Here is a 13,034-nt window from a genome sequence, read left to right as displayed (position 1 = left end):
TGTACCAGTAAAAGGGAAAGAGAAAGTAAATGGGAGGATAAGCAAGCTATCTCTGGGAAAGGTAAGCACAGTGCCCTCGCACAGCTTGCACCTTGCCCTCTATCTTGCTGCCACCCAGCCCTAAATGGTGTCGTCACAAGCCAAAGAGGAAGAAGAGATGTAGGTGGTAAGTTCTGGGTTATCAAGCTGTAGGTTATACAGATCAAGAGCCCTCTTTCTTCCCATACAGAAGCAGCAAAGACTGAACAAACTTCCAGAGCACTGCTGCTCCAGGAAACCTCCATGCCCTCTGATGACACTTCTGCAGAACCACCCAAAGGGGCACTATAGACAAACATTATTAAGGACTCTGTATCTTCAAATTCGCTCTCCAGTTTACCTCTCAATTATATTTTTCTTTCATGAGTCAAAAGACAGAGAAAGGTGGGCAGAGAGGGAGGAAGAGGTCTCAGTTCAGAAACGCATTTACATACCAAAATGATGGCTGCAAGTGACACACCAGAGGTTCAAACATTCAATTAAAGAATGTGCTCCTTACGGCTCCAATCATTAAGTATGAGCTTCATTGTTTATAGGAGTGTTTCACACTACAAACAAAACCACCCTTGCTCTTAGTCACAGAGATACAATCATGTGACTTGAAACAAAGATTAAAAAATGTCCACCACCAAATGGTGCAAGGATTTCTGAGAGCAGTTTGCAGTTTTAACTTATTCTACTTTTGATTTTTGAAAAGTGGGAAAATAGTGCAAAAGACAAACTAAGCTGCCTAAGAGAGATAGGAAATTGAAAGAGAATAGAAAGCAAAGGATTTAATAAAAGATGAATCAAGGAGAAATTTCTAAATCTATGGATTGTAAGACTTCAGTGGCTTGTTCAAACAGCTGAGAGAAAAAGACAACTCACAAGCCTTTTTTTCTTAGGCAAGAAAAAACCACAACATTGAGTAAATATATCCAGTATTAAAAATGTAGTCTAGCATTTAGTTTGTACAAAATAAGATTGCAGTTCTTTCTCTCCTAGAAAATTTGAGAAGCCTTACCTTAGGGCACGGGAGTGTTTTAGAACTTATATTAATATAAGACTGTGAGGTGATGCTTCAGAAAAAAAAAAGGTTATTATATAATTATTGCAAGAATCCAATCTCGAACCCTGTCACAAGGGCAAAGACACGCAGCAGAGATGTTGCTTGACATTCAGTAAACACTGCTATCTGAGCTTCAGCTATAGTTTAATTTTTCAGGTGAATTCTGGTTCATGAGCACAAGAATGCACATAGAGAACTGACATAAAAAGCATTGTAGGAAGGTGAGCATTTACACAGGCATAAGAAAGAAAAGTATCTTTGCCTTTTAGCCTTTTCTATTCTCACTTTCTTGTATTTTTTTAGGGAGTTAAACTTGGAGATGATGGTGCACCTGTAAGAGAGTATGTGGTCTGTAAGATCCTGCATCTGTAAACTCTCTATGATAAAGCCACATGAGTATAAATTCTCTCTTACAGGCTCCAGTTTCACAGATCCTTTTTGCATCTTGAATAAGCCTGCAATAGAAGTTCTCCCACTACTGTCCTGTGCAGTTTTCAAATTAACAACAAAAGGGCCATCCTCAGCCTGGCTTGACAGGAGTCCAGATGGCTTTGACAGAAAATGCAGTGCAATTTCTCTGGATCACTCTGATACGTAGTTTCCCACACAGAGACATTCACATCTTTCCAAGTGCCAATACAGGGAAATCACCTCTAGGTGAAACTTGAGCAGTAAAAAAAAAATATATAGAGGTACAGAGGATGGGCTGAAGTCAATGTACTAGCTTTCTTCTATTCTCCAGCTGATGGCAGCTCAGGACAATGTCCACCACACCACATTGTTAGCAACTGCGCTGGCAGCCAACAAACACCCAAACCAGATTCATTATCAGAACTGTTTTATGCATGTGTCCAGTCACAGTCTGTCCCACCCGACGAACTATCAGCACACAATCCTGCTAACTTCCTTATCCTTTCCATAGGCTCTCACACAGGGAGTGAAAAGCCATCATTCAAGTTTATGCCTCACCACAAGTGCCCTCCTTTATCGACACCAAGCACAAGTTTTAGCTGTTTAGTCTCTTTTCACTCCAGGTTCTTCAGGGCAGATCTCCCATGGGTACTACACCTGCTGCCAGGATAGCCACAGAGACATAATCAAACATTTCACCTTCCATTAGAAAAGGGAAAGGTTTGCAGTTAAACTAAGGGTAAACTATGCAAATGAAGGTAGCCTGAGCTTTTGACTATTAGTTATATTTTGATCCTTCAAAGAGACAGGGGTGTATTAGTAATAAGTAATTTTTGCACTCAGTTAAGGTTAAATATAGCTCTGCACATTCCACTTGTCTCTGCTTATAATCCACCAGCTTCCCTCTGCCACTGTGCAACAGCTGAATCTCACCAAAACCTCACCTACAGCCCTTTCTTCTGCCCTCTCATCATCCCCATGGTGAAAAAGGGGCAAGAACAGGCTGATCCGGGTGTCAGAGGATCCTGCTTCTAAGCATTTGTCCTTCTACTACTGAAAGAATACAATACAGGTTAACTGTAGGGCTGTCTCTGATCCAGAACACAGATGGGAATTTACTCATCGTGTAACAAATCAGAAGCTGAGATCAAAGAACAGGTCTTGAGCCTTTACTGTAACGTCTATACCTGGAGGTGCAATTTTGTCTTCATCGGCTCCTCTTAATATTACTTTTCTGATAAAATAGTAATTAAAAATAAATAACTCTACACATCAACATATGGTAAAGGGAGGCTAGTTTGTTCTGCAACTACGATGAGAGCCTGAGGGATAGATCTAGTTTATGGTTAAGTAAAGCCTTCACACAGTAGGTCTTTTAGTATCACATAAAATGCTTTCATTACATATCAGGCAAAAACTTCCCAAACCCAGGCCAAAACTCCCCAAACCACCTTCCCAAGTTGAGTAAAGTAGCTGCCAAAACCTCCCAAACATGAGTGAAAAGGCTGAGCAAGAAGTAACGACCACATGGAGAATTGCTACTAGTAGTAAATACTATATGAGTACTTCAGCTGTTCCAAGGAAGGGAAAAATAAGTTTATATATGTAAAGGCTGAATGAGTAAATAATTGTGTCACTGCATGGAAAACCAGGAACACAACTTTTACTTAGCTCATAGGGTGTTGGGTGGTGGTAGTGGGATAGTCTGGAGAGAGCAATATATTCAGGTGATGTGGTTTGCAGGGTGTTTGGGGAGACAACTAAATGCTCTGGGAGGCAAAAGGGAATACAACTTCTTTTCTATTTTATCTATGAAAGCTCCTCATGACTCAGCTTCCCTCTCCTGTTGAGATCTTTCTTGCACTGAAAGATCAGCCCTACTCTTTGCTCTGCCAACATCTGATTCCCTTGCCAATGCTTTCACTTCTTCCCAGACTACCTTTTACATGAAAAGTCAACTCTTGCTTCGTGAGCACCATCTTCAACATCTCTCTCAGCTCTCTGTAATGCAGATTGGGTGCTGCAGTTTGCTACAGCTATGACTGCAGCTATTAGGTTTGAGTCTACGTTTGCAAATGCAGCCTTTCTATTCCTTTCTCTGTTTTTCTCATCTATGTGCTCACTCTTCTTTTGAGATTATAAATAGATTTTAGGGCAAGAACTACCATGTAACCTAAAAATGTAGATCCCCCATATGGCGAGATCCTGAGCTGCTTGGAAATATAGTTATCAGCAGAGAATACAGGTTAATATTTCAAGTGGGCTGTGTTATTTTATTACCCATCAATCATTCCTGGGATTGCAGTAGCTTTTCAAATGGGAAGTATGAGTAAGATTCAGCAAAGATGTAAAGATTTTTCTTTAGATATATGTTAGTCATTGAATGGTCATTACAGTATTATAGTTTTCACTGCCATGGTATTGTGTGGGTGGGAAACATCACAGAAAATTCATGGCAAGGGTAGAGAGAAAATCAGGAGAGAGAAAACACAGGACAAAGAAAATTAACCTGAGACACTTCCAGGGTGGATGATGCTATGAATGTGGACAGAATGGAGGCACCTGGAGCTGATGTAAGTAAGGACTGCTAGATTTCAGTTAATATAAACAGCTGTTCCTTTGCTGCCTTTGCAGTCAGCACACTACTTCACAACCAGAAAGATGTGCTATCTGAACATACCGCACTGTCCAACACTGGAAGGTGCTAACACAGATTGCTGAGTAGAAACACTGAATCACTGCAAAGCAGCCAAACTGATGCTCACTTTGCCACTCCTAATTATCATTGCATAACACACAAAAGAAAGAGATGACAATACATGTTTTTGAAAACAGCACCATAGCAGATGTCAGCCCTTCTTTTGCATTGTCCTTATGCCTATTGTACACACAACAATGAAATCATCTGTCACTTCAGCTACCCTCAGGAAAGAGAGTTGTATATATTCACACTGACATGTCAAGCAACAAGTACATTTGACTGATATCAGCAATATTAAAACTTACAATAAGAGGAAAAAAGATCATGCATTTCTGATCCTTGTAAAAAAATTCCTTCTTTTTATAGCTTTCAAATTTCAATTGGCCAAAGAAAAGCACAGGAAGGGCAAAACAATAAAAAGGGACATGACCAGCTGCACATTGGAGAAGATACATGAGTAAATCCTGGCTAGATGCTTCCAAGCACTGCAGTCCTAATAACATTGTTAAGGGCCTCACTTACTTGAACAACCAAGCTCCCATGTCTGTAGCAAGCCCACCACTCCTTTACCCTTCCCAGGACAGGAATATCATCAATGTTCTGAACACTGGCCCTGCCCAATGCTGCTAGAGATCTGCACCTGTGAAGCAAGCGCGTATTTGTTCTCATCCTGCCTCATGCTCCCTCTGCCTTGCTGCAAGAGAGGATGGTTTGTGTGCTCTAATGGGGCAAAGCAGGGCAGGGAGAAAAACAAGACACTCAAATGGTGCAGAGGTCAGAGGAAGCAGCTGCTGGGCTCTCACCAGCAGCATACACTGGACAAGGGAATAGCATGCACAGCCCAACACCATCAGGAAAACAGCCACAATAGGAGACCAAGTGCCAGGGCTCTTCTCATCCTCTCCCAAGCCATGGTAAGAGACTAGTATTTTCCTCATCTCACAGTCTCAAGAGGAAAGGAGAGGCAGCAGGGTGCTGACCTTATTCCAGAAGCTTTAGGGAAAAGGGAATGAAACGGTCCCGCCTGTAAGAAGCTGAGTTGCTTCTCTGAAGGTTCTGGAGTATTTACAGTAGAAATGTATTGGGACCTGGGAACTGTATCTGGTCTCAAAGTCACAAGTTTGAGGAATCACTCTGTTGAACTCCAAGCTTAATCCAGTTTGCTCTTCATTTACAAGACACAGCACCATCAAAGATCAAAATCCTCACAATGTGTTTTTTTCATTGGTAGTCACAGTGTCAATATGGATTTCTTAATTTAGGGACAACTTTGCAAGGCAAATTCACCTCTTTCCACTGTGAAACTCTAACAGATTTCTCATCTCCAAAGAACAACTGAGGACTGATCAGTAGTCATAGCAGCTAGTGACAAAAACCACAAGTATTTGGAGTAATATTTTCCCCCTGTTTGCATAGATCTACTTAAAAAAAAAACATTTCAAAGAGTTGATTAGTGATTGGTCATTGGACATCTGTGACAGAAGATAACTAAGTGAATCCGTAGTTCTTTTTACTTTAGAATCATTCACTGAGGGTATTGGGTAGCCTTTGCACAAAAGTGCATGGATACCTTTATTGTACATGGAAACAAGCTCTCAAAGCAAATGGAGGGAAAAAGGGTGCTGCTCAGAACACCTGTTAGCCTCTCAATCAAATCTCTCTTTGATATCCAAAGTAGTACATTCCAAGACCATGTGCTATTGACTGCAATACTGTGAAAACTGGCTGGCTCACATGCAGGATTGCAATTTTGGTAAATCTGTTTCCTTTAACATACTTTTTTTTCAGAGATGAGGAAAATGCATTGTGGGCAAGAAAAGGGCTGTGAGATAGCCAAAGAAGGCAGAATGCCAGCATTTTCTTTCAGTCAGTGCTCATACCTATTAAACATTTTGTCAAAAGAAAGAGATTAATTACTGCACTGTTTCTAGAATCTGATGCAACTCTTCTTGCTCACTCTGAGCCTGAAGTCAGCTGGTATCATTTCACAGGCTAGGAGAGCTGTGATTTACAGTCTGGGGGATACAAACTCAACAGTTGGATCACAAGTTTTGGAACATTCAAAGCACAACATCAGGCATCTGTTCTTTCAGGATGTGTTTTGGCAGATGGCAGTAGCCGAGGAAATTCACCCAGCCTTCCACCTCCATTAAAAGTTGGCTGGTGGGTAACTAGTGCTCTGTGTTTACATAGATAGTTGGTAGTATCATCATTGTTCTGTGCTCCTGTAATTAAAAAATGTCTTCTCTGCTCCTGCTGTGAATGACACTGACTGAATTGTATTATTGTAGCCAAAGTCACAGCAGGCACTGGGTCAACGGGCAAAACTGCCCAATGTAGGAAGAAATCTCACCCAAGAGCTCCATCTCCAGCTGTTGACATGAACTGGAGGAAAAAAATAGAAAAATTGGAAAGAGACAAAACTAGGTTGAAGAGAAAATACCCATAAATGGCTTCAAACCAAAGCAAGACACATAGGAAAAACCCAGAGAGATTGCTTCTGATAGGTAACTTTTGAATTTTCACATTACTAAGGCTGCAAATAGATTTGTATTTGTGCAGGACTCTTTGAAGTACTGAATTTCACATCCTGCATGCCTTCACTGCAGTGAATTTTAGTACTCTGTTTTCTCCTTAGACCTGAGGATGCTCTCCAACTCACAGACCAGGCTATCTGTTCACTTACTTAGCCAGTTGGACCAACCTCCCTTCACTGTACTAGCCAAGGCTGTAGCTGAGCTGTGAACTGATGGCTTGGAAACGGCTGGTAGATTCCCACCTCAGTCCATGGAAAGCACAGAAACAAAGATAAGTATCAGCAAAGTGACTGCTAGTCCATCAGTTCTTTCGGTAAAATACTAAGCATGTACAGGTGATCCCACTCTAGCAAGAAGGTTGGACTAGAGGATCTTCAGAGGTCCCTTCCAACCTCCACGACTCTGATTCTGTGAGAGATAGAAACCAATGATCTATGATACCTGCCTGGAGTCTCTGGGGTCTACATTTTGGAAAAAAAATCCAGGAATGTCTGTAGAAAGTTTTGTTAGTCCCATAATTAATTATTTATAATTTATTATTGTCCACACCCAGCAAGTAGGATAGTAGTGCTGACCTGCACCGCTTCTGCAAGCTCACAGGATCACTTCGGGTGACTGATAAGCACAGCAGGAATGTGTGCCTATGATCACACAGTCCACAGCAGAATTCTGGAATCAGATCCAAGCAAAGGCTACAGGGAGTAGGCTATTAGGTCATACCCAGTTGGGTGATGTTCATATCTGAGCAGGAGAAGTGGTGGTCATTAAGCCCTGGGGGTAATGTAGGCTGCTTGCCTGAGGACAAGACATTCTTCACTGGTATCACTGGTAATTCTTCCCTCACTTTTGCTGGGTGGGTCAATTTAACTGTTGTTTTTTATCTTAATTACCTGTTGAATATTTCCCAGGAAAATTGTGGGGTTTCTTGTTAAGTATCTTTATTTTAAAATACACTTTCAATAACTTATTTTTATATCTCATTTGAATAACATTTGAACCGCTGCCTTTCAGTAACTGCATCATTTACTTCATTCATGCCAGCACTGGACCAGCACTGATTCCAAGACAGGGCAACACCCCACTGGTTCACCAGCATAGTTTCCTGCAGTACAGGACTGTCCTATAACTATTTCTCACGTTTGCAATGGTGTCCCCTGAGCCTGTTTAGGTAAGCAGGGTTGGGAAGACCTGAGATGAACTCCACAGTCCCACCACCCCAAAGAACGGTCTGTCTTTCCGCTCTCTCTCACCTTGCCATACCCAGTTCCGCAACCACACTATACTTGCCTTTAGTGGTCCAGCATGCATCCAACCTTTTTATGAGCTAATTCAGCCTTCTAAAATGGCAGATAACTGAGTCACCAAAAAAAAGGGAGTAGTTTCCTATCAGCTTAGCAAGCTGGCTTGTCTCAAAAAAGGTCAGGCAATTGCTAGAGCCAGCACAAAGCCAGTGTGGACAGGAAATTCCAAGCGGGAAGGGAGACTGCCCTCTTTGTGCAGTGGAGTGTGTTCAATAGACACTCCACACTGGTAAATAAGACAGTGGGTGTTCACCTACACCATTTCCCATAAGGATGTTTCAAGGAACTGATAAACAGAGAAGAGGTTTGGTGTACAGCACCTAGCACACTTGAATATCAGCTCACAGTACCCACAAAGTTGGGATCATGTGGTTGAGAGCAGGGAGAACAGGGCAGGATCACCCCCATGACCTGACAGGCTGGCTTAACTGTCAGAGCACACAACACTTCTTGGCCTATTAAAAAAAAAATATATATAAAAAAATAATAATAAAAAAATAAAAATATAAAAAGATATTTTGAAAAGTACCCCTTTGGTCAATGGGTCTACCAGTACCATTTTGCTAGTTTTCTACTCTGAAAAGTCAAGCAAACACAGAGTAGAAGTCTGAATGCTGACAAATTAAAATATACTCTGAATATATATTATACTTGATCTAGCATAATTTTCTATCTTCTACATGGAAGTTAACAAGTTACTAAAGAGATGAATTGTTGCTTTGCTTTGCTTTATTACGTGTGATGTGTGAAAAGGGTTGTTCTTGCCTTGCTGAATGAACCGTGTACAATCACAATGGCAGTGGGCTAGTAACCATAGACTGGTGTTGTAATTCTTTACCTTATGATCTCTGAATATTTTGCTGGTATTTCCATCATGAATAAACATGCATATTTACATTGTGTTAAAGCATATAGAACACAATAAGGGAGGCTGATTCTACTTTATATTAGAACAATCCACTTCTTTGCTTCTGGGGGGGAAAACCCTAGCAAACTATCTGCCCTAGAATTTTAACACAAAGGCCATCAAGCTTTTATTTCCTGGAGTGTTTCAAAAACATTGTATTACTGACTTTAAAAATTATGCCCTTTCCTTGAAAGAGCCATAAGAACATACTTCTGGGCAGGAGATGGAGAGACCAAATTGTCCCATGGACACAGCCTTTGGGTTTTTACTCAGATGTGCCTCCAGGATAGGTCAACAGTATGATTTGGAATTGCATATGAGCACCCTGGATGAGCTTTAAACCAACTCACTCTTTACTCCTAGCTGTGTAATCAGCAACTATGTTGAGTTCTCAGGTGATTGCAAACCGTTCTCCCTCAGGTGTACAATAAATATTTGAACATGAGGCCTCACTGCCAAGGTAATGGCACCCACACTAGCTATTTTAAAAGTAGCTTAGGCATATCTTGGGGCACATCTTTGAAGCACAGACATCCGCTTTGAATTCTTTTTGTTACTTGCTACACTTAGCTTCTATCCAACAATTTCTTCCCTCAATCACCTTTCAGCAATCTTCTCATCATTCTCTTTGATCACTGGAAACCTCCCCCATTCCAATGGGATTTTTCATTTTGGGCTGCTACTGCATTTTCAGTCTTTACCGTTCTCACCTACTTGCTCCTCAGTCCTGCCCTTCCACTCAGATCTTTGAATTCCTCCGAGGATTTCCCATTCCGTGTTAGAGCAAGCTTAAATCGTGTGTCCACTTACTCCTGGCACTGCACGGCCTCCGCCTGTGAGTGCCTGATAGCGTGTTAACGAGGTGCTCACACACAACAGCCATCTCTGGTTTACATAATTCCACCGGCAGCTCCACAAGGGTGTGTCTTTTCCAAGCGTTAGGCAGGAGGTGGCCTCAGCACGGTTTCCCCACAATCAGCAGTGCATCTCAAGGTCTTGCATTCTTCCACTTCCAGATTCTTTCACAGAGGAAAGCATGTTTATTGCTAAGTACAATTTTGCCTTAGTAATGCATGGTTCCTAGCAGAATTCCTGGAATCTGCTGTTTACAAGCAGGGTCAGAGGTTATAGAAATACTTTCAATTTGCATATAAGTGATATACCAGGAGTTTCTTGTCCATGCAGAGTGTCTAAACTATATGACAACTGTTTTTTGGTTTTTATTAGTGTTGATAACCTCTCTGGCTCTGAAATCAACTTTTTCAGCTGTGTGGGTAGTTCAAATTATTGCTAGACAGTTCAGTAAATGAAAATTAATACTCTCCACTCCTCTTCATCACCCAGCCTCTTCTCCCAACACAGGCAGGAATATTAACAAGAAGACAACCACCAGTAAAACTCTCACATTTGAAGTCTTTCAGCTGGAGATCCTCTCTCAGTGTGTCAACCAAATACACTGTGGCAGCATTAATATCTGCTGCAACATGCTTCTGTGGTGAATTACTTTTATCTCTGAGTAAGCAAATGAGAAAAAGGATAATGTGATGGGGATGAACATCTTGACAGTTCATCACTTGTTATGGGCCTCTCAGAAGGCTAATGGCTGATAGGACACAGGCTTTCAGCAGGGATGTACTGAGAGGATGTTGTGTGTAAGTTGACTCCTTCTGGAGGAAGGAGATTTCTCTGATGGTATTAAAGACTGATGGTTTAATGCTCTTTTGTAGCCTTCGAAGTTGTTAGAATAATGGTGTTCTGCACAGTTTTCTATTTCTTCTCCCATTGAAATCAATGTGTTTCCAGCTGCTGCCCGACCCAGCCAGCACTGGTGATGTGTGATGGGAGATAAAGTCACAGTAATCTTGTATCTATAGTGCAAGATGTCTATACAACTAACAATACAAGGGACTCTTCTCTAAAACGGACTTTGGATCAGCACTTTATGGCCCATACTTGGTAGATGGACCACACCAATGATTTCAGCAGGCTATCTCTATTACCAGAGGAATTAAATTAGGACACATCATAGACTGTATTTCAGAGTCCCAGCAGAGGTTTGTGATGACAGCTGCCTAGAAAGTTGGCCCTATTTTGGGATTGGGAAAGTGTGGATAAAAATCTACTCTAGAACACCAGTTTTCCAACTAGATTCCTGCACTCCAGGAGGACTGATCTTGGAGTTACCCAAGGCCTCAGTTCAGCAGCTAAGAGGTGGTCAAGGGATTTCACACAACCCTGTACATCAGTAGTGCATAAACTGTGAACAGGTCTCATAACAGCAGAGTTCAGGACCTGAGAAGTTCAGCTCTTGTCCTATACAGAGGGATAATAAGAGTGCAGGTGCAATGCACTCCAGGTAAGGGTTTAGAATATCATTTAATAGAAGAAAAAAACATCTCCACTTTATTCCAACAAATAAAGTTTAAAGGTTTTAAATTCGCTTCTAAAAAGGACAGTAATCCCCACCCTAACATAAACGTTTACCTATGTGAGATTTGCATAATCTCTTTGGCTCTCAATCTGCTTGCCTTAATTAACCACATAATGATTTAGAAAAATGTGCCTCCACATGCCTGGTATCTTTGCCTACTTCTCACTGCTCATTAACCAAAAATCAACAGAAAATGTTCTTTTTTCTTTTTCTTTTTCTTTTTCTTTTTTTATGTACCAAAGACTCTGAGTAAATAGCTTTCCTAGAACAGAGGTTCTCAAACTTTGCCTGGGTTTGACCAAATTTCAATAAAAAGCTTAGCCCTTTGTAGAACCAAAACCTTCATCTCTCTTATGCATCAACTACTGTATCTGATTGCACACAACTTCTGTCTTTTGGCTCAGCAACTGAGAAGAGGAATGAAGGGGACTCCAAGCAGTCATGAAGCTCTTTCACAGGAGATGATCAGCAGCTAATTAGCATGGTTTGAAAACAACCTGTGCTCAGAAATGCCAGTACAGTAAGGGCACTGACTGCATTCTCCCATGCTCTTTTCCTAGCACTTGTACTGGCTTGGTATCAACACAGTAGGAAGCAAATCATCATTGTTGCACCTAGTTTCAGTTTGCTGATTTGTAAAATGGCCACAACAGTATCTCTTCCTTTGTATAATTTCAGAGTCTCAAGCTCCATACCACTCGTGTCAATGAAAACAGAAGGTTGCTTAGGCAACTGTACTGATTTTTTTTCTACTGGAAAGCACAAGTGCATTTCTGATATTTAGACACACTTCTTCGTATTCCAGTCATATAGATGTATTTGAACTGGGGTGAATTTGTTGTCACTCAAGGAACATCTGGCTACAAAAGTTGACCAAACTAACCTAAAAGCTTGTGTATGCCAAAAGCAGGACTCCTGTTCTTTGCTTTCCCCCTTGCAGCATCAATCCTGGATGCACGGTACCTTTGGGTAACATTTTGTCTGAACAGGTTTAGAGAAATGAGAATGCACTTTGGCACAGATGAGCATCAGCCTGACATTGACTCTTGCTGTTACTAGCATCTTTAGTCTTATGTTTGTGATACCTCCTATGGTACATAAGGCATGAGATCAAACCGGTAGTATTGGTTGGTGATGGCAAATGTATGCAATGCTCAGTTCAGCTCTCAATCCAGTACCCAAATCAGCAATAGACTCCAGGTCACTGACTTTCTTCCGAACTGATTTTTTTCCAAGGATAAAACATCTGTGTACTGTGTGAAAGTTCTTTAATGCTTTTCCAAATTTTGAACAGTCTTGCATAATCATTTCACAATATTTATAGTGGCAGCTTGTGTTCCACCTCAGGCTGCTGCTTTTATCTCCTGCTTCCACAGCAACGATGAAGTAAAATGAAAGATAGAGTAGAAACTATTTTGGCACATATACACATTTTCCCAATGTGCTAGGAGAACCTTTATCTTTCTTCCCTTCGTTGTAACTAATGTGTCAGAAGAAGGGATGTTCAAGAACATCATAAGAGCTGGTATTGATAAGAGAGGAGTAGAGCATGTCTTGTATCTTAATTTTGGAAAAATAATTGTTTATGCAGAAGCTGCAAGTTGAACAGAAAACACTTTTAGATTATTATTTTTTTTTTCTTCCCTAAAAAGCTAGTTA

This window comes from Apus apus, chromosome 3 (assembly GCF_020740795.1).
Source record: "Apus apus isolate bApuApu2 chromosome 3, bApuApu2.pri.cur, whole genome shotgun sequence".
NCBI classification, from domain to species: domain Eukaryota; kingdom Metazoa; phylum Chordata; class Aves; order Apodiformes; family Apodidae; genus Apus; species Apus apus.
Note: the sequence above shows the minus strand (reverse complement) of the source record.